At 45.4% G+C, this 16,384-nt stretch overlaps 1 protein-coding gene across 9 annotated transcripts in view; it reads left to right on the forward strand.

Annotated features, from left to right (window-relative positions):
- ESRRG (estrogen related receptor gamma) overlaps nt 1-16,384 on the forward strand; it is a 511,461-nt gene that overhangs the window by 243,464 nt on the left and 251,613 nt on the right. The window contains exon 1 of one of the 9 annotated variants that reach the window (XM_037069461.1): nt 8,210-8,759. The exons of the other annotated variants lie outside the window; for them this stretch is intronic. The gene's annotated coding sequence lies outside the window, so the exon portion shown is untranslated. Of the gene's footprint in view, nt 1-8,209; nt 8,760-16,384 lie in introns of those variants that run through there. 9 annotated transcript variants of the gene reach the window in all.

The raw sequence follows: 16,384 nt of genomic DNA on the forward strand, positions 1-16,384 counted from the left end.
CACAGACAACAAGAAATCTATGCTGCTGCTTTTAATAATGAGTTGTGTCTGCATTTGCAAATTAATTTACAAATGAGTATTTGGAATTGGCTGAACTATGGGTTATTCATTTTTTTTACGAGAAAAAAGTTGAATCCACCAGTTATTTGAGTGGTTTTGACACGCAATTCCCCAAACAAACAAACAAACAAACAAAAACAGTTTGTATATATAGGCGTGGAAAAATTCTACTCCCTCTAGATTATAAATTTTATCCTACAGATGGAATTCCCTCCCAACCCCACAAATAAATACTAAATAACACAGGACTGCCACCGGTGGCCACAGGGGACGGGCGGGGAGAGGTTTCTTCTCATGAAATGGCGACAGTATTGTGGTGCGTAGGATGGGAGCTTTTGGGTGTTTTTGTTTTGTTTTGTTTTCCACCACAGGAGCAAAGCCTTTTGGGCACATTAGCACTATCTTTAGCAAGTAATGCAAACCGGGTAACAATTGGGTTGAGGCACTCCCGGGATAGTGGTGGTGCTGCCAGTAGGAGAGCAGGTATTAGGGAATAAATGACAAGTTAGTCTGCTCAGTCTCTCTGTTGAGAATTGGGTCTGCATCAGGGTCACCGTACAGTGATCTAATATCAGGGGTACTAACTGCCACCCAGATACTGTCCCTCGGATTCACAAGAGTGGCAAGATTTCTTTCCCACAGGAGTGAGCATGTTCATGAATGATCTTCCCTGACCTAGGCAGGACTTGGGGGGGGGGGTCTAAACACAGGTAAATAATAATAGGCATTATTTATGAAGCATTCATGGACAATTCCATGCACATCAATGTTAGTCAAGGAAAGAGTTGACCTTGATTTTCTGGCTCCAACGCTTGTGTTCTTGCTGCCTGATCAACTCCACCAACATCGACTAAAAATCTCTGTATTTGTATAATTCTACATAATAGAAATTCTGATCCTTTTTGAGCCATGTTCCCTGAACCATTTTAACCAAATTCCAGCATATGACCAACTTTCTGATATTACGAAGACGGCCTTTCCATGTCCCCAGCGCACCGATGACATAAAGGAGCCCCATGACATTTTGCATACGGAAACTCTGAGACACAGCCACAGTCACCGCTGAGCTGGTCAGCGTCCAGCAGGATCACTCACCAGACTGGGCATGGTCCCTCCTCTGGCTCTGACTTGTAACCGTCATGTCATGTGCCTAACAGACAGCAGCATCTGAGTCTCGGGCTTTCCACCGCAGCGTCTCCAGAACATGAGTCAGCCCGCCCTGCTCACGGGATCCCTTGGTGACTGGGCGGCGTGACAGTTAACCTATCCAGCTGAACTCTGGCTGTTCCTCCTGCTTGGATGCCACAGGGCATGTACTTAACTGTGGAGCGGTACAGTGTTCTTTTGTCCCAGTTAACATGAGGTCTGCAATTATTTTTACATCTGTTCTGAGAGGGATATTTTTGCCTCTAGAGCCCCTTCTGTCCTTGTGTATGTCATCTCTGTTCCCGTTGTTATGTGGCATAGAACACAGGCCCTCAACCTGGCTGGGTGGCTCATTTGGCTGAACTGTCGTCCCATAAACCAAAAGGTTTCAGGTCCAGTGAACAGAAACAACATGTGACTAGGTTGCAGGCTCGTTACCCTGTTGGGGTGCATGATCGAGCGCTCGATCTCTCTCTCCCCGCCTCTAAAGTCAATAGAAAAATATCATCAAATGAGGATTTAAAAAAAAAAAAACAGGCACAACATTTATGCTTATTGGTGACAGGATGTGATCATGACATTAAAGGGAAGGAGAAGATCATGCAGGACAAATTCATGAAGAGGACAGGACAGATGAAAAAAAAAGATGTGTGAGGATGCAAACTACAGAAACTAGACTTATATTTAAGCCAGAGTTATCAAAACAGGTTTCTAGGAAAGAAAAGACAGCACCAGTGAGTGGAAGACAAATCGAAGTAAAAATAACTCTCCTTGTTCTGTAATAGCTATGAGTGCTGGGGCTGTGGGGTCAACATGGTTGCTATTATTTTTGCTGTTTATTATGCAATTTGCTGTATAAACAAACAGCACTTCAGACATTAGAGGCCAAGAGCCTCCAGAATAAGTGGAATAGAACAGTTACCCATCCAATGGCCGTGCAGACAGAAACTTTATCATTTGGTTTTGGCGGGGCACTGGAAGGTACCCACTTAGTGCCGTGAGATAAAAGCAGACATATTTTTTTTCTATTCTCTCCATGTGAACGCTAAAGAAATGTGTTTAAAACAGACAAGGTAAAACATAGTATGCAGGTAGTTTCTTTCCATAATAAGTCTCAAACATAGCTCGGCCTTGTAACTTGGTCGTTTGCTTCAGTACCCCGTCCTGAGTGTGGGACCTGGGAATTCTGGGGTGATTATGCCTCCCACCTTTCTGAGGACAGCCTGCCACTCTTTTCTCTGAATAACCTGTGATCCTGTAACGGGTACACAGGACTCTCTCTGTTTTAATGACCCCGCTGCTTTTCCAGCGGCCCACAGTGTGCCAGGGTCAGCTCCTTGGACCCCGTCTTTGTTCTATAGCCCTCAGTACGACCACAAAAACTATTTACGTTTTGCTTGAATAGCTTAAACACCATTTTAGAAGACTTTAGATTGCTTTTGAACATATTTGAATGCATCTTTAGCCATCACTGGGCTTAAAATGGAAACCCTTTTCTCAGCTTATCTGTATTAAACACCTGTAAAAATCAATGGTACTGTATTTTTTTCCTTATAATGCTCTGTTCCTCTAATGCCAGAAATAATGCACAGTTTATTCTAGCGTGTTCTTTTCCCTCTGCCTGATGTTCTCCAGCAGTGAGTGGCATAGTGGAGAAAAACTCACTTCTGCTGACTTAATAGTAAAACTGCCAGGTTGGTTCAACCAATTGGAGCCTAATCCTCAACAAGAAATTCGCTGCCTCTCCTACTGATTATCAGCCGTCTTGTTCATGATGAATATGCAGAAAGTTTATTTATTTTTTTGGCCAGGGCGCAGACCTACATAAATGACCGATAGGAGAGGTTAGAGTTAACTAGTAATGTTTTCTTTGGAGCATTGTTATTTTTCCCGAAAATCAGAAGTCATTACATTTATATTGAAAATATTGAGTGGTTTGTATGAGCTTCGTGCCAAACTAAGATTAGTGTGCTGTAGCCCATTACAAATGTGGAAGATTGACCATTTTTTATGAGTTAGAATAAAAAATATGATAATAATGGCTTCTCATCATCATAAAGAGAGATGATAATGCCTAAATGAAATATTTATATTATCTCATTTTATTTGATAGGTTCAATCTTCTCCCATACCAAACACTTCCTCAGGAGCCCCATAATCTCTGTTTCAAAAAGAAATCTTTGTAGAATTCAGATTTTGCATATGTGTGCTAATAAATTCAGTAATCCAATATTTTACTGTCCTTAGTTTTAGAAATTTGTTTTGCCTCTCAAGACAGAGCCCAGTAGGTTTCCATCAGTGCTGTGCATGAAGACAGGCTACATTTAATTTTTGTGAGCATCTCTTGTTTGTTCCCAAGTATTGCTTTTTGGGCTAATTCTTAAACAAAAATCTATGTGTACGTGTGTATACACACACATATATATTGTGTATATTCTGTACTACATATTCACACATATATATTATATAGGAAGAATACCAGGTATTTCATATGCGTGAGACACCCCTCTGTCGCTGACCCCCATCCTCTGAACACCACTCCGTCCCTTTGCATTTGGGAGCTCCCTCAAGCCTGTGTCTCTTGTTGTGTCTCCCCCTCCCTCCCATGCACCATGTGACCTTCCCCCAGTTGGACTCTTTTTGGACTTCTACACTTTGTTTACTACTTTACATCCAGCGGCACTGATGTGCCTGCCTCCGTAAAGTCACTTAAGGACTGCTTTACACAACTCACGCCTTAAATGTGTATGTGCAGGTGGTCACCAGGAGCAAAAGGCGATAGAAATGGCATGAGGACACAGGTCAGGCGCCCCTGCCACCGGCACTGGAGCGCCCATGCCTGTCTGGACATCCTGGGTGTCAGCTCGGGGGAGGGACGTGAGCTTTGATGAGGTGCCTGTGGGAGAGCAGTGACCGCGTTCACGGCCACCACTATCATGAATGAGGCTGAGTCCCCAGGAAAAGTCTGCCGGCTTGTGGCTGTGTCACAAGGGCTTCCGTGTGAACTGAACTGTCTCTGGCTTTTCCTCCCTCCCTGCCACATTCCCCGAGCTCATCTTATTGAAGTTAGAGAAAAGAAAAAAGATTTGAGGCTTGCCCAATTTGTTCTGACATAAAGAGATACTTAGCTCTGTGAAAGGTGGCGGAGGCGAGCCGTGCGACTGACTGACAAATGTGTCTGCGGGGACGGCTCCCTGTACGCCTGTCATTGCATGTCCCTGGCTCTCAGAGGGTTCTTCTCTGCCTTGCCGAGCCGAGAGGGGCGACCGTCCCTCGGGCTTTGATGCTCCACACCTTGTTAGATCTGCTGACAAAGACACTGGTTTTCTGCAGGTGGTGAACAGGTTTGCTTAAGGCCTGAAGAAAGTATTTCTGAGGAATTTTGGCTTTTAAGGTGAAAAGAAAAAATGCCCTGTTTTCTGAACACACTGGTTTGCCCTATAATTTTCTTAGATTTTCAAGAAGACATTTTTGGATTTAGCACAAAAATGTTGATCTTGCCCAGTTTTCTCAAATCCCTAATTGCAAGACTCCCAATGATAGAAATGTAACTCACCACGCTGCTCCTTATTGTCCCCAACTCGTTGTGATCTGTTTTTAATGATGACAACCAGTGGCCTTTGTTTTCTTTTCTTTTTGTAGCACAGAGCAGGCAGGCCCTTACTTAATTCAAGGAATACATTAAAATTAAAAAAAAAAAAACACCAACCAGCTTGTGCAATGGGCAGGAGTAGCTTTAGTGTCAAAGTTAGTTCTAGGGTCTTGGCTGAATTCATTATCCTTTCTAAGTCCCCTTGATTTGTCACTACCATTTAGAAAAAGATGTGGTTGGGAGACTAACTCGTAGCCCACTCTGCAGGGCTGTTGTGAGAAGCTAATACATAAATTCAGCGCAGTGCCAGGGACGTAAACGCATAGGCACGTACGCAGGTACACGTGCAAGCCAACTGTGAACCACTTAACAATTTCTCCACCCCCTCCTCACCGTCCCTAGCTTCTGTCCTTCCCCTTTGAGAAAACTCAGGACAGTTCTTCAACAGATGACGTGACTTGAGACTTGATGTCCTGCGTGGTGATGATGTGATGACTGGGGATGGGTTAGGTGGGACTGGGGCTCTGGTAGAGTCACAAGTAAATAGTTGCATGTGATTGTCACCAACCCCGAAGTTCAGTCTCTCAAAGTTTCAATTTCTTGGGCATCTCTGGTCGAGACTCATTGAGTTTGTAGTTCATCTGCGACATTCTTCCAGCCTAGACCTTTCACGGGGAGTTTGCCTTGTCCTCTTACATGACCAAAGCCCAGGTGTGGCCGCACCTCCTGTTACCCAGGTCCATGCATGGGCCACTGAGTGATGATACAACCGAAACATCAGGAATTCTGTTTTCATATTGGCCAGGATCCAGGATCTGTTGGAATATATTAGGTTGTGTCTCTGAATTTCCCCCAAGAGCCTCATCTTTGACAAAAGTCTCGTGTCACTAGGTCAGAGCCACTGTGAGAGGACTTCAGTGTGTGAGGGACGTGTGGGTGGGTGAGTACACATCTAAGTTTTCACTCAATTCTGGGGTCCTGTGACCTTTTGATTCCATAGTAGGAATGTGCCAAATGCTCCAAACTCTCTGTGCCAAGCTATGGAATCAGTGAACTTATTTCCTTGCCTGCCAACGTGCCATGGTAAGTCCATGCCCATGTTGGGGTCAATGCTGTCCCGGCACCTAGAAGGCACTCCCAATGGTTGCTTGTTGTTACTACTTACCAAGCAGGAGCCTTGGGTAGCCACACCCATTTGGGTTCTCACTCCCAGCCTACCTGCTTTGAACACTCTCACTGTGGTTTGCAATAACCTTGTATATTGGCAGAGAAGTGAAGAGTTTATAGACCCTCAATGTCTTCACCCACAGAGCACAACTGAGGCCTGGTTTCTCTGTCAATGCTGTACCCCAAGGTTCCTCACCCTTCATCACCAAAATGCAAAGTCCACACCCTTAAAGGAAAAGCACTGTGCTGTACCACATTTTAAGTATGTTTAATGATGCCAGAAATGGGGGGGGGAGCTATGTTGAAAATGGAAACACAGATGGAAAATACGGTTTGCAAACCAGATGTAATATTTCCAGTAGCCAAGCCTTGTATGTTTCTGCGACTCCCATGCATCATTCTCGTGCAACCACAAGATCTGAACCACATCCCAGGGAAACACTGAAGAAAAGACTTTTTGAACTCTTCCAAAATGGCAACACATTTCTTACAGAAAACCACATGTGCCCAAGGACGCCCTCCTGTCCCTGCAGGTAAAGCAGTGGCCACTGGGCCCTGGGACAATCATAGCAGAATTTGGGGTACTGCCAACTTGTTCTCCACTTGTTAGCGTGTTTACTAACATGCATGTCCAACTGTGACTCGAGGCTGCCGTGGACTTGATTGTTAATTGTCAGTTACTGATTATAGGCACCTTGAGAATGCATGAGAGCCCACGGAATACAGAATTGCTTCCTTAATCAAGACTGTGGGGTTGCCCGGCTAGCACAGACGAGAGGGAGCTGCAGATGAGTTCTGGAACCCTGGACTCCCGGACAGGAGTCCCGTACAAGCCCACAGGTCCTCTCTCTGCCATGGTGTGGGATAGGCAGTAGCATCATTTCATAACAGGTATATTCTCTTCACATTTCAAGATGGAAAGAGAAAGATGACACCTGAATGTAACTCCCAAGGCAGCTGAGCGCTGCCCAGCCCTCACAAGATGCAAGTGAAGCTCAAAAGACGTCTATTAGGGGATTTGTTTCGTCCAGCTCAGTATTTCTTACACTGGCGTTTTTACCCGATACGTCATTTTACTCTGCAAGTAACGTAATACACGGGGCCAGGACTGGAGCGAGGTGAATGGTGGTGTTGCCTGGCAGGATGACCGACCTTGCCGCCGAGTATTAATTTGAAGTAGCGGAATTAAAATTTTCTATTCTTTTGCATTGTCATGCCTCACATTGATAAGCACAAAGCAATGTAAATAAAAAAGACCTATTTCAGAACCTTCCCTGCAACCTTTTTGTTTTATGACAAAAGACAGTTAATTAGCATACTAGCAGTAAGCAGCCTTCCCAAACTCCCGCTAATTATGTATTCTGTTGACCGTGGCTCTAGTCATAAGGTAATTGGCTTGCAGCAACATGACATTTCAAATCATCTCTTGAAATTACATCAAAAAGCCAGCCTGTTTTGTTTTGATAGGGGAACAATCAATTTGATAAGTGGTAACACAGCTCATTGTTTCACATTAATTAGACTAATTGCTGCATGTTAGCCTCTGAAAGAGACAGAACTTGCAGAAGACAAAGGCTTCGGCCCTTAGCATGCAGTGGGCGCGGCGTTCCGCTTGCTCACACAGACTGGGGGCAGAAAACAGAGCTGTTGGGAGGCGGCCTTGCGGGAGGCTGGGCGTGAGCGGCCGCTGCGTGTGTGATGCCCATTGCACGGGCTTTTGCCGGTAGCATCCAACCTCCCCAATTCCACAGAGGAAAGAAAGGACGGGTCTGAAGATCCCAGGGAACTGGGTGTTGGTCTGAAGGAGTTATGACAGTTTTCAGTGACCCTCTGTCCTTGCAAACCCACACAAACTACACCCCTGACAGAGAGCCCCTCCCCTCACCCCTGTTTACTGCTCTGGGCAGAAACGCTTTCAAAAAGAAAGAAAAAGAAAAAAACTGGACTGGGACAAGGCCAAAGCTAAACAACATACCAAAAGGAAAAAAAAAAGATTCTTTTCTCCGATTACAAGTCAGAGTGTTTTAACCCGCGGAGATTTGGCCAACTGTCATTGAGGAAACCTAACACCTCCACTGGGCAAACGCCTTCCAGTCTGACACACCGAACCTCTGTGTGTGTGCTTGAGACCACCGATTCATCCAGATCGTACCGTGCGGTCTTCATGACGCCGGCACATGTCAGTCTCAGCTGGCAAGGGAGAGCGGCTCGCTTGTGACCCGCCCGGATTTCTGATGCTCGCAGAGGCGGATGCGGTCTGCGATCGTGTTACCCGGAGTCTGATGCAATGGAACAGAACTCCTTTCCAAGTGAGAGGCATCCAGCGCTTTAAAAACCCGGGCGCGCCGTCTCTGCCACTCGGACGCTGTCTAGTGAGCCCCGCTCAACTTTGGAATACAGCTCGCTGTCTCCATGGAGGTGCAATCCGGGGGCCTCCTGTGGGTGCACCTCTTCATGTCGATACCGTTTTACATGTGAAGTGGGAAATGAGTCCAAATGTTTTGATTCTACAATCGCGTATCACCCAACTCAGTGAGGTTAGATGTTAAATCATCTGGTTGGCTTTGGGCTGAAACTGACCTAAGAGACAAACTCTCAGACAGCAACAGACTCGGCTAACTGCCACCGCAGCTCCATTCAAAGAACTCAAAGAATAGTTTTCACACGCCCGTGGTGTGGAAAGGACTTGCTTACTAGTTTCTGCAGCTTTCCCAAGAGTGGTTTTGTCTTTGAACAGGAAGGACAGCAATATACAAACATAAGTTTTTTTCCATACGATACACATCCCAAAATTGTAAGTATGATGATATTCCTCCATTTGTAAATGCTTATGGGCTTTCATGGAAATTACAGAGAGAAATATGACAGTGCAGTTCAAACCTGGCTTGGAAAATGAATTTGAAGCATTTAAACAAGAGTGATTTGCTTCTCTATATGAAGGTATCTCGGGTGGGGAAGGGGTGTGGGGTATGTGTGTGGCCACTCGTGCCAAAGGAGAGAGTTTCGATTTTCCTTTTTTAATGACTCCCTCAAAGGAACGAGCCTTTAGCAGGGACTTCCAAGCACGAATCTGTGTGGCAGGTTTAATTTGGCCATTGGAAAAAAAAAAAGTGTGCATGGTGTAGCAATTAAATGATTGCTCCTACAAGCTAAAAACCTCTTCAACAGCCTTTTAAAAAGGTACAAGGATGTGTGATTTAAGTGTGCTAATGTGCTGTTTTCCCTGGAAAATTGCATGGTTTACTCAGAAGAGAAATGATGAAAAAGAATTTTTAAAAATGGACCCAGATTGAAGGCCCTTAGCATTCGGTGTAGATGCCGGTTCCACTTGACTGAATACAGCTGGAAGCCACTCTGTTGGGATTCCAGCCAGCCCGGGCACCCTGGCCATCACTCCCAGGTTCTTGTGCAGGCAGACCCCACTCAGCGCCGAGCAAATCTTTGCTCAGTTAGGCGGCATCTGTCACTGGTGAGCTTGGCTGCTGGCCCAGGGTGGTTCGGTGTTTCAGTGTGACACCTGAATGAGATATTGACGAGACATCGCCACCCTGGGTCGCAATACTGGAAAAGAAATAAATGAATGAATTAAATAGTCACGGGGCTGACAGAATCATTTTGAAAATGCAACTTATCCTTCCCTGGGTACCAAGCAGCATAAAGAAACTCCTGCTTGCTGAGTGTGAGGTGCTGGGTCATTTGGTTGGCTGATTTTTTTTCTGCCTCCCAGTTGTAGATTTGGAATGGGGGTGGTGGTGGAAAGAGGGGTACTGGTGGATGACACGGTAATAGGGGACTTTTGGGCCAGTTACCTGCTTAATTCCAATAGACCTAGTATTGACTTAAAAGCCCCCCCCCAAAAAAAAACCCACCGTAGAATAAAGTCACAAGGCTTTGGTGTGGGGAGAAAACTCTAACAGCAGGTAGTTTCTAAATAAAGATCAGAGAAAATCAGGGACAAAGTAGGGGGAAAAAATTCATACAGTAGGTACCAACGTAAGATTAAACCTGTAAGAATTTTTGTGAGTGTATGTGAGCCAAACTGTCAATGAATGCCAGGAAGCAAAACCTCAACTGAGGGAGAAAATGCTCCTGAGAACGGCAGGTTTGTGCTTTATTTTGTACTTTACAATCAAAGGAGGAGGCCTGAGAGGTTACATGAAATGTACTGGTGATGGATTAGGGAAGTGGGAAAAAGCAAAGCACAAACTCTCTAGGATTGGATAAAAGGTAGAAGGAATAGAAACATGTACATATTTTTTACATACGTGGGTATGTAAAAGTTAGCAGTTAACAATGAACACAGTTAACAGTAACAGTGAGGGGTTTTGAGGTCTCTGCACTGGTGCACTGAGGGGTCCCCTCAAAACAGAAGTGACCCTGACACAGGCATGGGACAGAGATGGAAAAAGTCACAGGCAGGCTGAGTCGAGGTTGACCTTTGGCAGAGAAGGTACTGGCCTAGGACATGACTACCTGCCACGACTCATTTTAGTCAGGAAGTGTTCATTTCAGGCCGTTCCGTCCGGTTCCTTGACATCTCTGAGCTTGGGAGGCCACCCTGCAGGCCTCCCCTGAGCGTGTCATGTTTAGTAAGTGGTCCCTTTGTTGTCCACGTAGGAATAGTTTTTAAATAGGCGTCATTGGCAGAACTATTAATCACACAAGTGTTCAAGCGGGGGTGGGGGGTGTTGCGTGCATGCAGTGGAGACAGAAGGACAGAAAGCTGAACATGCCACCTGAAGCACGTGCTCCCTCCCAAACCCCGCCAAAAATGTAAGAGATGATCTGTTCAGATAGACCAAGCGGTATATGATAATCTGGGGGGTTTTAGTAAATATTTCGATTCCTTGGATCTTACTGTGGGAGGGATGTGCTGCGGTGGCCGAGCTAGTTCTTACTCATGCCTGGGTGAGGACCACTGACGGCACTAGATGACTCCTGTTGTTCCGCAGTGTTGGTGGGGCTGGGCGAGGGGGTGCACACCGATGAAGCTGAACGCTCAGGCAAACCTTCGTTTCCAGAGACTATTAATCGGGGGTTTGCTGGGAGACGTCAGACATCACTGTAGCTTCTGAAAATTGGACAACTTCCTCTAAAGCAGATTCCCTGCTTGGGGAGTGCACACACGCTAGTTTAATGCATAACGTCTCCTGGAAATTATGTAATTTTTTCCCTTATAGCCATGTCTGTATTGAAAAGGGACAGTTCTGAGCATGGCTGGCATTTTGCTTCCTCTTAGAGGTGGATGTCGTGGGACTCCCTGGGGTGGAATGGTGAGTGGCAGCCCTTTGCACGCTGGTCTTCCATTCACTGCTGTGAGCACTGTGGCTCCGAGTGACTTCACGGAATTGGGGCTGCCATGGTTCAGCCCCAGACGAACCTATAGCAAAGAAATAGAAACACCCATTGGCAGGTCCCTGTCGCGCGTTTTCTGTAATACAGCCCGGTGCAAAGCCATTGGAGTATCTGTAAGCTGTGTAAGAACCCATTTCCCTTTCCTGTAGATCCCTTGACCTCTCTTAAAGTTGGTTTTACAATCTATAAGTGGGCATAGTAAGAAAGGGAAATGTTTCTCTTGCTTCACTTTTTCTCTTTGCTGAGAAAGTGAAGTACATATAAAGCTCCCAGCCCGGTGCATGGAACATATTGAGTGTTTCGTGGGTGCCGTTTTGAGAAATAGGGATGAGTTATCTGTGATCGTAAAGACTGGATGGGACAGCTGAAGTCTTCCTCTGATGTAATCAGGGCTCGATCCCCAGATCTGTGACCTGTGCAGTGACACAGGGCCGGGAGCTTGGCTTAATGCTGGGCTGTTGTCATTCTAAAATTTCTAGTGATTTTAAACAACAGTTTCATTTTGCAGTGGGTCCCCCAAATAATGTAGGTGGTCCTGAGTATAGATTTTTTTTGGTTTTGCCAGTGATTTTACCTTTTTCCCAGCTACCTTTTATCGGATACTTGAAACTAGTTTGTGGCATTATCAGGCACAGAGTAAGCACTCCATCCTCCCTTTTCTGACTTTCTAGCTGCTGTGGCCAGTGAGTCCCACCCACATTTCCCTCTCCCAGGCCTTTGAGAAGAGGTACGCTGGGGTCCTTTTGTGTCCCAGTGCCTTTCCTTACCTTCCTGCAAGAATCTAACCAGCTGCCAGGTAGTTCAACTTCTCCCCTTCCCCAAGCAGAAGGAATCCAATGTCCTGGCCTCCCTGTTTCCTGGTGGCTTGCCTCCTCTACCTTCTCCAGTCATTGCATCAGATAGGAAGATTGTTTGAAGGGAGGGACTTCCTCTTTTTCAAACCCACTTCCTCCTACCATATAATGCAGAGTCTGTATTCGGAGTTTATTGACTGAATAAGTGACCAAACCAATTCTCAGAGCAGCTGAGAGCTCTCCCTTGAGTCCCTTCTCTTTGCTTTCCTTCTGCAAATTATTTTTGAGTGATTGAAGGCCTCAGGTGCCTGCAGTAGGGGACAAAATGGAAAAAAACACACGCAGGGTTGCCTCTGAGGTAGAGATGAGCTTCTAAATAGCAAGAACTGGTGCAAAATTAAATAGATACCATTGAATGCACATCAATACGAACAATGGAATATTTATTGTAATTCCTATTCACTTTGGTAATATATTACAACTCTTGTTACAAGGTCATAATTGTGTTTCTTTCTCATTGGCATTTATCAGTTGGGGGCTTTACAAGCCTTTTAACAGAGGGGCCCACGAGACACTGAGGAACCTGGGTGGGAAGGGGCCTGATGTTGGACATAGGTGTTAAGTCCCTATTTCTACTGCAATCGAATGCTAACGTTTGTGAGCGCGCCCAATTTGCTGAGGACAGCGTCCCTGGCTTTCATCAGATCCTCAGAGGAGCCTCTGGCCCAAAAGTAATTAAAGACCCCTGCTTTAGTATTTCAATTTGGGAAAATGATATTTCTTCCTTATTCAAATAGAATACAGTATGTCATGACTTACCCTAATTAAAGAGATACACTCCTGACTTTAACCCCACCCCACCCCCACCCCCCACCATATACACCCCGTTTACCACCAGCAATTGCGGAAAGATGGGTTGTAACGTGGATGTTTGCTCCTCGGCGTCATCCGCATTGACTGCCTGCTTCTCTCCCCAGCCTGAACTTGGTCCTGCTTTTGCAGATTCTTTAATGTTTCCAGATGCACGGGCAAGGGCAGCCGGGAGAAGGCCTGTGGGCCCCTGGCTTCTTGGTGGTGCGTTCCTTCTGCGGTGCTGGGTTGTTTTTAGACTTCATCCCATTGATGTGTTGGGGGCCTCAGTGACAGGAGGGTAATGCTCTCCCGACTGGGCAGACAGCTATGTTGAGAGGCGTTAAGTTTTCAGGAAAATCGTCTGTTTTATTAGTTCCAATTTATCTGCAATGTTTGCTCATTTACAACTGTTCTTTTTTTCTTTAACAGCTCGTGTTTCCTTTCTTGGTTTACTGTAATTTTATTTGAAAGATACTGAGATTCCTCCTTCTTTCCCCTCCATAAGGCGGGGTATTTTTACTTACAGATGCATGTGGGTTCCGGAGGGGACCTCTTTGTCAGGGACATGACAGGATTTGGGGGCTCCTTCAGTGAAAATGCGAATGGCTGACAAATGAAACATTTGCAGTCATCATCGTAGGAGAGTCTGAAATGATGTTCTGCAATGCTCCACATTAGTAGAAGAGTCTGGAATATTCCTGGTTTGCTTCTTCCAGGTTGTCTTTGTATTGAGGATGCATGCCGTGTCAGGGGTGGGCAGAGCCCACCATTTGTTCTCTTGGTTGAGATTTCATAAGCTTTTTGTTGATGTAAAAACTTTATTATAATGTATCCTAACATCCTTGGCTCTCCTTGTCATTCATATTGCTCATTCCCTCTCCTTTGAATTCTTTCCTGTTTCTCCTCATATGAGGAGAAACCCCTCATACTTCCTACAATTTTATATTCGGTTCTCGTGTATGCATTACCCTTGCCTCCCTAAGTCAATTGTAATGTTCTGGAAGATCAGGGCCTGTCTTCTTTGTACTGCCTATAAACCCTAGCATAATGCCAGAGTCATTGTTAATGCCTTTAAGTCATGGCTGATTCAGTGACGACAATGGCCCCCTTCTATCCTGAGGACGCAAATTGGCTGTTAAGCTATGGTTCTGCAGGCGCTGGTGGTGGTGGTGAATAGTTAACGCCTGGTGGGACAGATTGCTTCCTGAACTACTTTCTCAACAGGGCAGAAAAGCAAGATAAAGTCTCAGTGTAGAGGGTGGAAATGCTACTCCAAATTCTGCAGGTCCTGAAGGGGAAACATTTAGAAATGAAACATTAGTTTTATATCTGTCAGACTTATTTACCAGGAATAATGCAATCTCTCTCCTTTCAATCCAGAGTCAGGGCTCAGAGCTGTAGTACTGACTTTGACCCCACCGCACTGCCTACCTATGGGGAAGATGAAGGAAATGGGGAGCAAGGGCATAAGTGGAGTCAAAAGTGATGCTGGGAAGAATCCCCCAAATAATCTTTGTTATCTTCCCTGGAGAAGGAGGGACACAGCTCCCCACTTCTGAAGTGTGGACTCTACGTAGTAGCATTTCCCCAAAAGTAGAGCATGGAAACTCTGCAGTGAAGAAATTTGACAAACAGGGACCTCAGCTGTGTGACCAAGGTCAACATCAGCGGTGGTAAGTCATGTTGATAGTTTGTACCTTCAATAGGATGTGATGAAAGAGACTCTTACGTCTGGGGTCCTTCTTCACCCCAGAACCAGAACCCCAGTCTAATAAAGAGAAGAACGGAAGCAAATCTCAGTTAAGGAATTCCATAAAGGACTAGACCAGTCTTCCTGAGGTCATCAAAAGCAAAGAAAGTGTGAGGAACTCTTACATTCAAGAGGAGCCTAAGGAGTCAGAACAGCTAAATGTGATACAGCCCAGATGCGGTCCTGGAGCAGAAGCGTAGGTCAAAATTAAGGAAGACTGACTAAGTTATGGGCTTTAGTCAACAATAATGTATCAATATCGATTCATTACTTATGTCAAATGGACCCTACTAAAGTAAGGTGTTAATGATAAGCGAAATTGGATTGGGATATATAGATAGGAACTTCCTTGTACTATCTCCACAACTTTTGTGCAAATTTAAAATTATTCTAAAATAAAAATGTTAATTTTTTTTTAAAAAAAGAGTGGGCATGCTGAGGTTTTGAGGCTGGGAAAGAGTTAGTAGTTTCAAAACAGCAGAGTCAACCAAGAAGGCTCTGGCTTTGAGCATTAGGAAGTGGGGGTGAGGGTGGAGCTGGTGGTGAAATCTGATCTTGGGGTTCATGAGAAGCCAGGAGCTCAGGAAGGTGACGTTGCATGAGGCAAACAGAGGAAGAGGATTAGATTTCTGGAAGAGGCAATAGCGTGGCATAGGAGAAGAAATTCCATTCGTATTTAAGAATGAGACACGACAAGATGACAATTAGATGCACAGTTAGGGACTGTGGATGGGTAGCGCTGCTCTTGCAGGGTTGTGAGACAGTGTGTTGTTGGCATTGTTGTTGAGGGAGTCCCCAAGTATTGGTATCCGTAGTATTTTTCTCTGGAACCTTCAGTGTCTCCCAGAGGTCTTCAGTGTCCTGCCTTGGAGATAGACAAGTGCCTGGGGATGTGCTGGGAGCCCAGTGGGGTGGGGGGGTGAGAGTATGCTGGCTTGCCCGTAATGCCCTCATTTTCAGCAGGTGTTCGGAGCCACCCTCTGCTTCCCTCCACTCCACCTTTCCTGGCATCCCCAAGGTCAGAGTTTCTCTAGCTCAAGTTCTCCAAAGCAAGGTGAGGAGGTTGTGCGGTGGTTATGCTTCATAGGGGTGGGTAGGCTTTATCTTCTCGATAAATCCTCTAGAGCATGGGAGTGGTGATTGCAGGCTTTCAGCCAGTTCGCTCTCTGTTTAGTGCCGTGCCTCACACCGTCTTACACCAATACCTGGTGCCCAATGCCCTGATTCCTGAGCTTTCATGGTGAAGAGTCCTGTGTCCACTGGATGTCCCAGTTTGCCCTCACTTACTGTTCACTTCCTGCCAGTCTCTTCGATGGTTATGCCTCTGTGCTCTGCTTTTGAACTTCATGCACGAGGACTGAGGGAAAAGAGTGTCTCCTATTTTTATCAAAGATAGAGAATGTAGTTCTTTTTCTCCTTCTTGCTATTTTACTAGACTTCTGGGATGAAGGAGACACAAAGGTCTTTACCCTCTTAAATCAACATTACAGGATCCGGTCTTTAAAATCACTTTGTTTTCTTATATGTGTGTTTGTGTTTTTAAAGTGTTCCAATTTAATGCATTACATAGTCTGATTACTTGTTAAGTTTCATGAAAAGGCAGACGTAATTAGGGCTCAGAGCTGTCTCTCTTCTCCGAATCTGTTGGTTTAAGGGTCCTTGGAGCAC

The sequence above is a fragment of the Sturnira hondurensis genome, unplaced genomic scaffold, assembly GCF_014824575.4.
Source record: "Sturnira hondurensis isolate 20B ecotype Veracruz unplaced genomic scaffold, ASM1482457v3 Scaffold0018525, whole genome shotgun sequence".
Taxonomy (NCBI): Eukaryota; Metazoa; Chordata; class Mammalia; order Chiroptera; family Phyllostomidae; genus Sturnira; species Sturnira hondurensis.